Raw genomic sequence first — 8,529 nt, 5'->3', positions numbered from 1 at the left:
TTTGTATGTTCTACATGTGTGTACAAGTTTTATGCCATTTAACCCATTGCAATAAGTATTTGCAAATCATGGAGTTATAAAATAAGTTCACGTTTGCTCAGGAGGTCATATAATCCAGCATCCTGTTCAGGGCAATGTCTACCACTAATTCAGAACAAGAGGTTGTCCAATCAGGTCTCAAAAAACCTCCAAAGATAAAAATTCCACAACTTTCCTGGGCAACATGTTCCAGTGTCTTAATTATCCCAATAATGATTTTTTTTCTTTATGTCATGCTGGAACCTCCCTTGTTTCAAAGTATAAAGTACTACGCAGCTTTGGAAAGAGCCCAACTCCCATCTTTTTTGATCAGCTCCTCTTATTAGAAAGTGCCTAGCAGGAAAACTCCTGCCTGATGTCAAAAATGCGCAGCTCCCCCAACCACTCTACACAAGCTTTGTGCTCCAGACCCCAACCAGCTCGGTGACCCTTGCTCAAGTTTATTCAAGTATTGGGGTGCCTAGAAATGCTCACAGTATTTAAATGTGGTCTAATGTATGCTATTATGGGAATAATCACTATCCTTGATTAACTGACTACAGTCCTACTAATGTCAATGCAGAACACTCTAGCTCAATCAAGAAGACAAGCATAAAACAAAAAGGAAACTTCAGTACTCAAATGAGCTGATGCAATTTTGAAGACTGATCTCCCTGATAGCTGATAACAGGTACTCTTCCCATTTACCCATCTCTATTGGTATTTATTCTAACATTTCAGATACAGACTCTTTACTTAATCTCTAACACCTTCAGGTGTTTGAAATATTTGAAAAAGAGAGACCTGCGCTCTGCTCTTCCCCTTTGCTTCTACCCACTGAAAAGTTAGAATTACTATTCCAAAACTATTGGCTAGTACAAGCAATGTTTAGAAGTCATCAATCTTAGCAGCCCATAGGAAAGGGAAGCTGTGTGTCAAATATGATTCTACTTTAGGGACATTCTATGATATTAGAAATTAAAATTGGTATGTCCAATGAACAGACAGAAGACCTACTTCATAATTGCATCATTTCAGCTGCAAATTATTTGAGACAGACTGTAATGTATTTAAGCTCTGTATTCATATAGTGTTGTGAATAATGGAGCCTTGATCTTACAGGCATGCTAAAGAAAAATAATAGTGAATATTTAAAAAACAAGAACAGTTTTTTTAAAAAAACCTGCTCAGGTAATTCTCTAATCAGACGCTAGATTTTTCAGTGCAGCCTCTGAGTGTATGGGAAGAACAGAAATGATCATAAACAATGTCTGATGAGAAGGAATACCATATTATGTTTGGCATGAATGAATGGCATAAATGAAGACTGACTATAGTTAATACTATGCTATCTGGTTGTGGAACCTCTCAGTATTCTTTATGTGCAATGCACATAAAGGAGACCAGCTTTAGAAAAGCTGCTTTTCTATATCCTATGGAAGATGGTATGCAGGGGCAGAAAGTGGAAAATATCTCATGATTCTAGCCTTTGAGATCCTAGAAAGTCCACTTCAATACAAAATTCTTCTAGTCCTCTAAGGCAAGATCTATACTGACAGCATCAACCAAGAGGTCTCTTATCAGGCATAAACTTTCCCGTTGTCTACACTGAGAATGCCTGCTTTTAGACTCAGTAGCAGTACATCTTGAGCCTGTTTGGCTTAAGGACCTGGTATGGTACCAACTGTACTCTACTGCTAGCATCTCAGCCTCCCTTTTTATTTAGGAGCTTGGTTTTTCATACTGGGCACAGGAAGTTTTGCCATGATGATACAAAATTTTGTTCCTTAATTATTGACCTGCAGGTGCCCACTCCTTCTCTCCAGTGTCCATAGTTTTAGACAAACTTAGGAAGAGGCACATGACTAATTCTGTATAAACTAGAACAGTTTCTACAGTTTCGGTCAGTAAATAAAGATACACAGGGCTCAGTCTAGATGACCTTAAATGTAATTGTAGATACAGGGTTTGGCGCTCACAAACTATACTCCGTGTAGTACCTTCTGTCACACACTGACTGCTGCTTTCAGCTCTTTTCATAAAAGATGTGGCCTAGCACATTCTATATAAATCAACTCAATCCAAAGCTGCTGAGAACATATCTATAAAAGTGTACCTTCCACCAGTTTAAGTGGTTCTCAACTCAAAAATCTACCAGCTTCTCTCTGCTAGTATTTTGTTTTAAAAGCAAATTAATAGACATGCTTAGTACAGACCTTAATAACTGGAGTTAAAGACATTTTTAATTTAAGCTCCATTTTCTGGAGAGTAATACAACTTTTTAAAAAGAGAAGAAAACACAAAACCTGCTATTTAGAGGGCAAAGAAAATGGATTAGTGGAGTAATATTTGCAATTGTTTTTTCATTATACCAAGACATGGCTAAATTCCTACAGAGAACTTTCACCACAAATCTAAAACAATCTCTTTTTTAGGGTGGGGAGAGGTGCAGGGATTTCTTTCTTTCTTTCTTTCTTTCTTTCTTTCTTTCTTTTTTTTTTTTTTTTTCCCCTGAGGATCAAAAAAGCAAAACACATGGTATCTTTAAATCACAGGTTGATACTGAATATTTAACTAAAAATCCATAATAGCTATCAGTTACCATAACAATGCCTGGAGTTTAATTCTTGTTTAAGAATCCATTCTGACTTACAACTTTTCATCCTTATCTCATACACGGTACTGTCTTCCATTCTGTCGCAAGTAGCAGTCACATAACGAGGATGGAAAGGTTAAGAAAAATCTATATTCTACAGGATAGTTTGAAGTTACAAGACAAATATCAAATGCAGTAAATCGAATTCTTGGTCTGATGCAGTCAGATAGAATACTTCCCTATATTCATGGAATTATGAACAATTTCAGGCAGGGGAAGGGAATACTGTTTGTAAAGAAGTATGATATAAGTATGACTTAAAGGAGCAAGTACGACTTAAAGGACTAATGAGATTACTTACTGGTAGCTGTGTTTAATTTATTTAAATTACATTCTTTTCAGTGATATTACAACCAGAAAATGTTGCTACTGTGTTTTTTAAAATTAATGTGTAAATCAATTAGGAGAAACTGATGGCACAAAAATAGTATCTAGAGCATGATATATAAACTAACCAACATACCCTGCTTAGCTCAGCAACATATGCCACAGACACAGCGCACACTTAAGTGTGCATACTATTCTAGCAATATTTCAAACCTGTCAAATTAACCCAGATACTTTTCCTTCATTCTCCCACTTTTCTTTGGATAAGGACTATGAAGAAATGTAACGGAAAGATGATTACCCACTTATATGCACACAGACATCTCTCTTGCACAATCAAACCAAGTGGGCAGACAAAAGCTTTCACTGCAAAACCCTTAGCACAAAGATTTCACAAGCTCTAAGGCTTCGTCTAATGAGCACAATCTGAGAAATGAAAAGAATCGTATCCCATCTTCTTCATGAACTGCTGAGCATACTGATTCAATACTGGATATTGTTGAACACAACAAAGTATCAAGGCGTTCATGTGAGATACTCTTAGCCCTAGCAAATTACACATTCTCCCATGCACCAGAGCAAAGAGGAAGAATGATTCTTCTAGACATTGTTTTTCAGGGCTTCTGTACAGGACTACACTCTGAATCCAGATCTTACTGCATAAGAACTGACAGATAAGTTATAATATTTTAAAACTTTTTCAAGAATATAGAGGATATGAGATGGATGTTTTATTATAATGTATTACACTACTCAGCAATAAAACATGTTTCTTCTTCCCTTTATTAAAGCCTGCATTCCTTTTTTCTAAATGATGCTTTTTAGAAAACTCAAAATTTTTGTTTGGCTGCTTGGATGTCAGACCCGACTCATTACCTCGCCTTATCTGATGATTGCTGGGCTGTGAACAGAGCCTGTTATTTCCAACAGCCCTGCCCTGCTCAAATACCCTTGTCAGCGCAGTAATTGCCCTGCCTGTACTGTGGTCATCTTGCACATCATCTTCTCTCATGGAGCCACTCTGCTTTTGCTGCTCCCTGACAAGAACTAGTCATCCAACACCTCTTTTATATAAAAAATTTCCCATCTAAAATAGTCGCATTGAATTACCATCACCTCTCCATTGGCTATAAATGGAACTTCATGTGACTGACTTTTTAGATACCTAAAAGACTAATGTTAAAGTTCCTAAATTTAGGGGATATTGATCAATCCAAAGTCTAGAAAGGCACAAGATTCATGTACAAGTTGCGTACCGTCTTTACAAATGTGTGTTCTATAACTCTACTACTATGACTTTAAATGGCCTAAAGACTCCATTAACCTTAAACATGAATAGGATCCTGTTAAATCTAATTGAGCAGGGATTAAATACAAATACATAAGTTATTGCAGGATCAGGACCAAAATCTTCACTCTATGGATGAAAATATCCTGTCCCACTTTTCTACAACTTTAGCTTCCTAGTTAATATTCAAAAATTAAACACTCAATTAGCTCATATGCAGGTAACATAAAAACTATACTGTAAACTTCTGCTATAAGCAACATGAATCATACAGGAATAATATCATCTAGTAAAAGTGGATACGTAATGATTCATGGAAGTTGCCTACTTTTACCACTGTATTAGATACTAGTCCTAGAGTTAAATCCAAAGAAATGTACTCTTGGGGGCTACAGCAATGTGCAGGTTGTTCATAGCTTAAATCTGAACCAAAACTAAGAAAGGCTTTTTTCGTTTGTTGAAAAGAAATACTGTAAAACATATACTAAGTATGGATCTGTTCTCAAACCTGCTGAAGACAAAAACAATCTTTCTTTTGATTGTAATGTGCTTAGGTATTTCGTACTGTTCTACTCAATGATACACACTGAAGAAAGATAACTGAAATATGTCAGAACTATTAAAAATTTCTTAGACTATTATGTGATAATTAGTATAAGTATGTAATAACTGAAACATTTGTTTCTACAGATATGAACCAAGGGTTTATTAAAATTCATTATATTCTACATTAAAGAAAGAGTATATTACAATTGTAATTAAAGATTATTATATGCTAAAAATACGAGTCAAAGATATACATAGAAACTCAGTTTTTGCAGCACTAGTCAAGTTCTTATTGTTTCATTTATTAATTATTCTGATTTCAGTCCTTAAACAATTTTTGAACTTCCAAAACTTTAGTCCATTCACTTCTTAAACAGAAGAACTGTGGATAGAGTTAAATGCTAAATGACAGCCAAGACTCTGAAGAAAACTTATGTAAAACTACAGTCTTTTAATGCATGTGAACTTCACATTGATTGTAGACTTCTCCCACAGTCAATGTGTCCTCACTTCTGCTAAATATATTGAAATCTTTAAAAATAGATATTCCTGGGCTAAACAGTTCTTAGATATCTCAAGTAAGGTATAGTAGGGGAGATGTCCAAAGAGTTGCTCCATGGTTAGTTTTAAGCCAATTTTAATGAACATTTTTATTAACAATCCAGAAGAAGGTTTAAGCAACACATTAATTAAAACACAGAGAGCAGTGCTTTGGAGGATCTTATGAACATTGAGGAGGGCAAAGGACTACAAAGAGCTTGGAAGTATTAGATGAATAGCTTAGGAGAAAAGAAAGTGAGGTTGATCTGAACTGCACAATGTTACCCAGTGATACAGAATAAAGGCAGTATTATTGTAGCAGATGAACACCGAAGACAGTGCTATTCATAGCAGAACAGGCAAAAAATTAAAATGACAAGGGAAGAAAGCCTAGGAGCGGGTAGAACCAGCTCAGAAGTTTTCTACAGTTTGCCTGCAAATTAGGCCCAGATATCCCTTTAGAAATAGAAGACATAAAGATAAGACTTCCCCAGTGAAGATTTCCTGAATGGAAAGGGAATCTAAGTGGGCAGTGAGCCAGACTTGACAACCTTGGTAAGGGGAGGAACATTAGCAAGAACCCCATGCATGCACGTGGTGCTCTAATACCTAAGCAGCGGAGGGTGCCTCAGGAATATTAAGCAGCTAGTACCTCTTGGCTGTCGCAAATTCTGCCAAGGCCAGAAAGTTGACATAAATTGTTTAAAACTGGCTTCATACTTGGAGTCACAACCTGTCCTGACTTCTGTATCTGAAGCACAACTCAGAGAAACAGTATTTGTTGTGTTAGAAAACATTTTTTCCCCCTTTTTGCTGACACAAGTAAACTGATATATCCATTATAATTTTCCCACTTGTATGAATTGCTCTTTAGTGCTCTTAACATAATTGAGAATCTTTAATCCTTCATTTGTATTCCTTTATTCCTATATCTAGATAGTAATAAACAATTGGGTTTTACTTCCAAAAATAGATTATTCTCAATATGCATTATAGTTTTTTTATTATTATTTTCCTTCTAAATAGCCTACATCAAGCTGTTTTATATAACAAGCTGTTCTTTACCATACAGCATTACTATTATTTACCTAAATATGAGTTTCCCTGAGTAAACTGATAAAATGGGAGAAATAGAATACAGACTACTTTGGAAAAGTCTCATCTCAGTTTATAGAAAGACCTTTGAGTATCCAGGCAATCAGTAAATTCTTTTTCTCAATCTGAGTTTAAAAATCAGAGTTGAGGATTCAAAACAATTAAAAAACTATTTATACAATGCAAACTGAACTGAAGTGGTACTAACTCCACTGTTATTTGAAAATAAGGATGAGGCCAGGAGGAGGCAGAGAAAGGGAGAATGGCCGAAGCTGAAAGTTATCTCAGCAGGGAAAGTGGAGATGTAAAGCAAACATTAATCTCACAGTCTATACATTGCTGAATCTCCTTAGATATCCCTGCCTTCGGTGGGCCAGAATTGGAAAAATTCTGTGCAGCCAGAGATATTGTGGTACAGTTTCACTGACTGGCTAGCAGTTACTCTATCACTTCTTCTAGGTGCTTGCTCACTCTCTTTCTCTCTCTTTCCTCTTTTTCCTTTTTTCTGTATTTATATTTCATGTCTGGTGCTACTGGCAGTGGGGTAATGGAAGAAGCAAACCACACGTTCTGTCTTGCTATGCCAAGATTAATTTCAGTGTCTACAGCTCTACAGTGCAGTCAAAGAAAAACAGCAAAAGAGCATCCAAAACCATATTGCTGTCTAGCAGTCAAACCCCTCTGAACTGTTCAACTCGCTGGCCCTATATCTGGCCTACACACTTCTGGCAACTTAATCTTATTCTGCTTTCAGAAGTACTCTGGAGTTGCACATCCTCTCCTCATGATTTCCAAGCTCATCTTGAAGGGTGACTGCCCCAGGCCTGTAACCATACAACCAAAACCATTTAGAACCAGAGGCCTGAGCTTCCTCAGCAGATGCCCAGTCCAGGGATGCATAGTATGTGCCTCTGATTCACAGTGATGATCCTTCTACTGAGTCCTGTGCCTAACAGAAGAGAAAACCTTTTTCAAACATATGTAGTGACTAAACCAGCAAGCTAAGAAACTTTTGGATTCCAGGGTCTCCTCAGCTTGAGTGGTTTGAATTCATTGTTGCTTATGCCCAGGAGGGCACCCCTCTCACAGGTGAAAACCTAGGATGGAAGTCCACCTACTGAACCTTGGCTAGTAGACATACAAAAGGTGGGTAAGGATGATAAAGGGGAAAAAAAAGAAAAAAATTGTACTGAATATACATGGGAAGGATTTAGTACGTGGGCTGGGAGAATGCTGAGTGTGTGGCTTCTGAGAGAAGAGGCCAGGGGCTGCCCTGTGCTGGACATGGCTGGTTCCAGCTGACGCCAACAGACCCCCCTCCCCCGCAGGACACAGCTGAGCCCTTCAGCCAAGATGGTGGCACCTCTGGAAAAGTGTATTTAAGAAATGGCAAAAAATGCCAGGCAGAAAGAGAGGAGAAGGGAGGAAAAAAAACAACAGTGAGAAACAGCAGAAGGAACACCAAGGTGAGAGAAGGAGGAAGGGAAGAGGTGCTCCAGGCATCAAAGTAGAGATTCCCCTGCAGACCATGGAGACAACCACAGTGGAGCAGACTTTTTTCCTGAAAGACTGCAGCCCATGAGAAAGCCCATGCTGGAGCAGAGGAAAAGTGTGAGGGGGAAGGAGCAAGAGAGGAACCACTACGTATTGACTGCAAACTGGCCCCCATCCTCCCTTCGCTGCTCGGGGGTGGGTAGAGGAATCCAGAGTGAAGGAGTGAAGTTGAGCTTGGGAAAGGGAGGAGGAAAGGTGTTGTTTCAGTGTTTGTCTCTGTTTCTCACCTTCTGAATCTATTTTAGCCCTCAACAGTTACTGGTATGCAATCTCCTTGCCTTTGTCTTGACCCATGAGCTTTCTCATCCTATTTTCTCCCCTTGTCCTGTTGCAGAGGGGAGCGAGCAAGTGGCTGGGTGGGCGTTTGGCCCTTAGCCAGGGTTAACTCTGCACAACACAGAACTGACTTGCTTCCTCCAACGAGAGCCCTTCCTTGGGAAGTGAGATCTGAGTTCTGATCAATAGTTTGAGCACCTGCCCTCACACAGTACAAAGGACATTCCCA

The 8,529-nt window shown here is 38.2% G+C and overlaps 1 protein-coding gene across 1 annotated transcript in view; it reads right to left on the bottom strand.

The window, feature by feature from the left end:
- Positions 1–8,529, bottom strand: part of GRIK2 (glutamate ionotropic receptor kainate type subunit 2) — a 431,194-nt gene that overhangs the window by 100,561 nt on the left and 322,104 nt on the right. The gene's annotated exons all lie outside the window — the stretch shown is intronic.

Source organism: Grus americana, chromosome 3 (assembly GCF_028858705.1).
Source record: "Grus americana isolate bGruAme1 chromosome 3, bGruAme1.mat, whole genome shotgun sequence".
In the NCBI taxonomy this organism is placed as follows: domain Eukaryota; kingdom Metazoa; phylum Chordata; class Aves; order Gruiformes; family Gruidae; genus Grus; species Grus americana.
The sequence above is the reverse complement of the archived record's forward strand: the minus strand, read 5'-3'. Positions and strand labels throughout refer to the sequence as shown.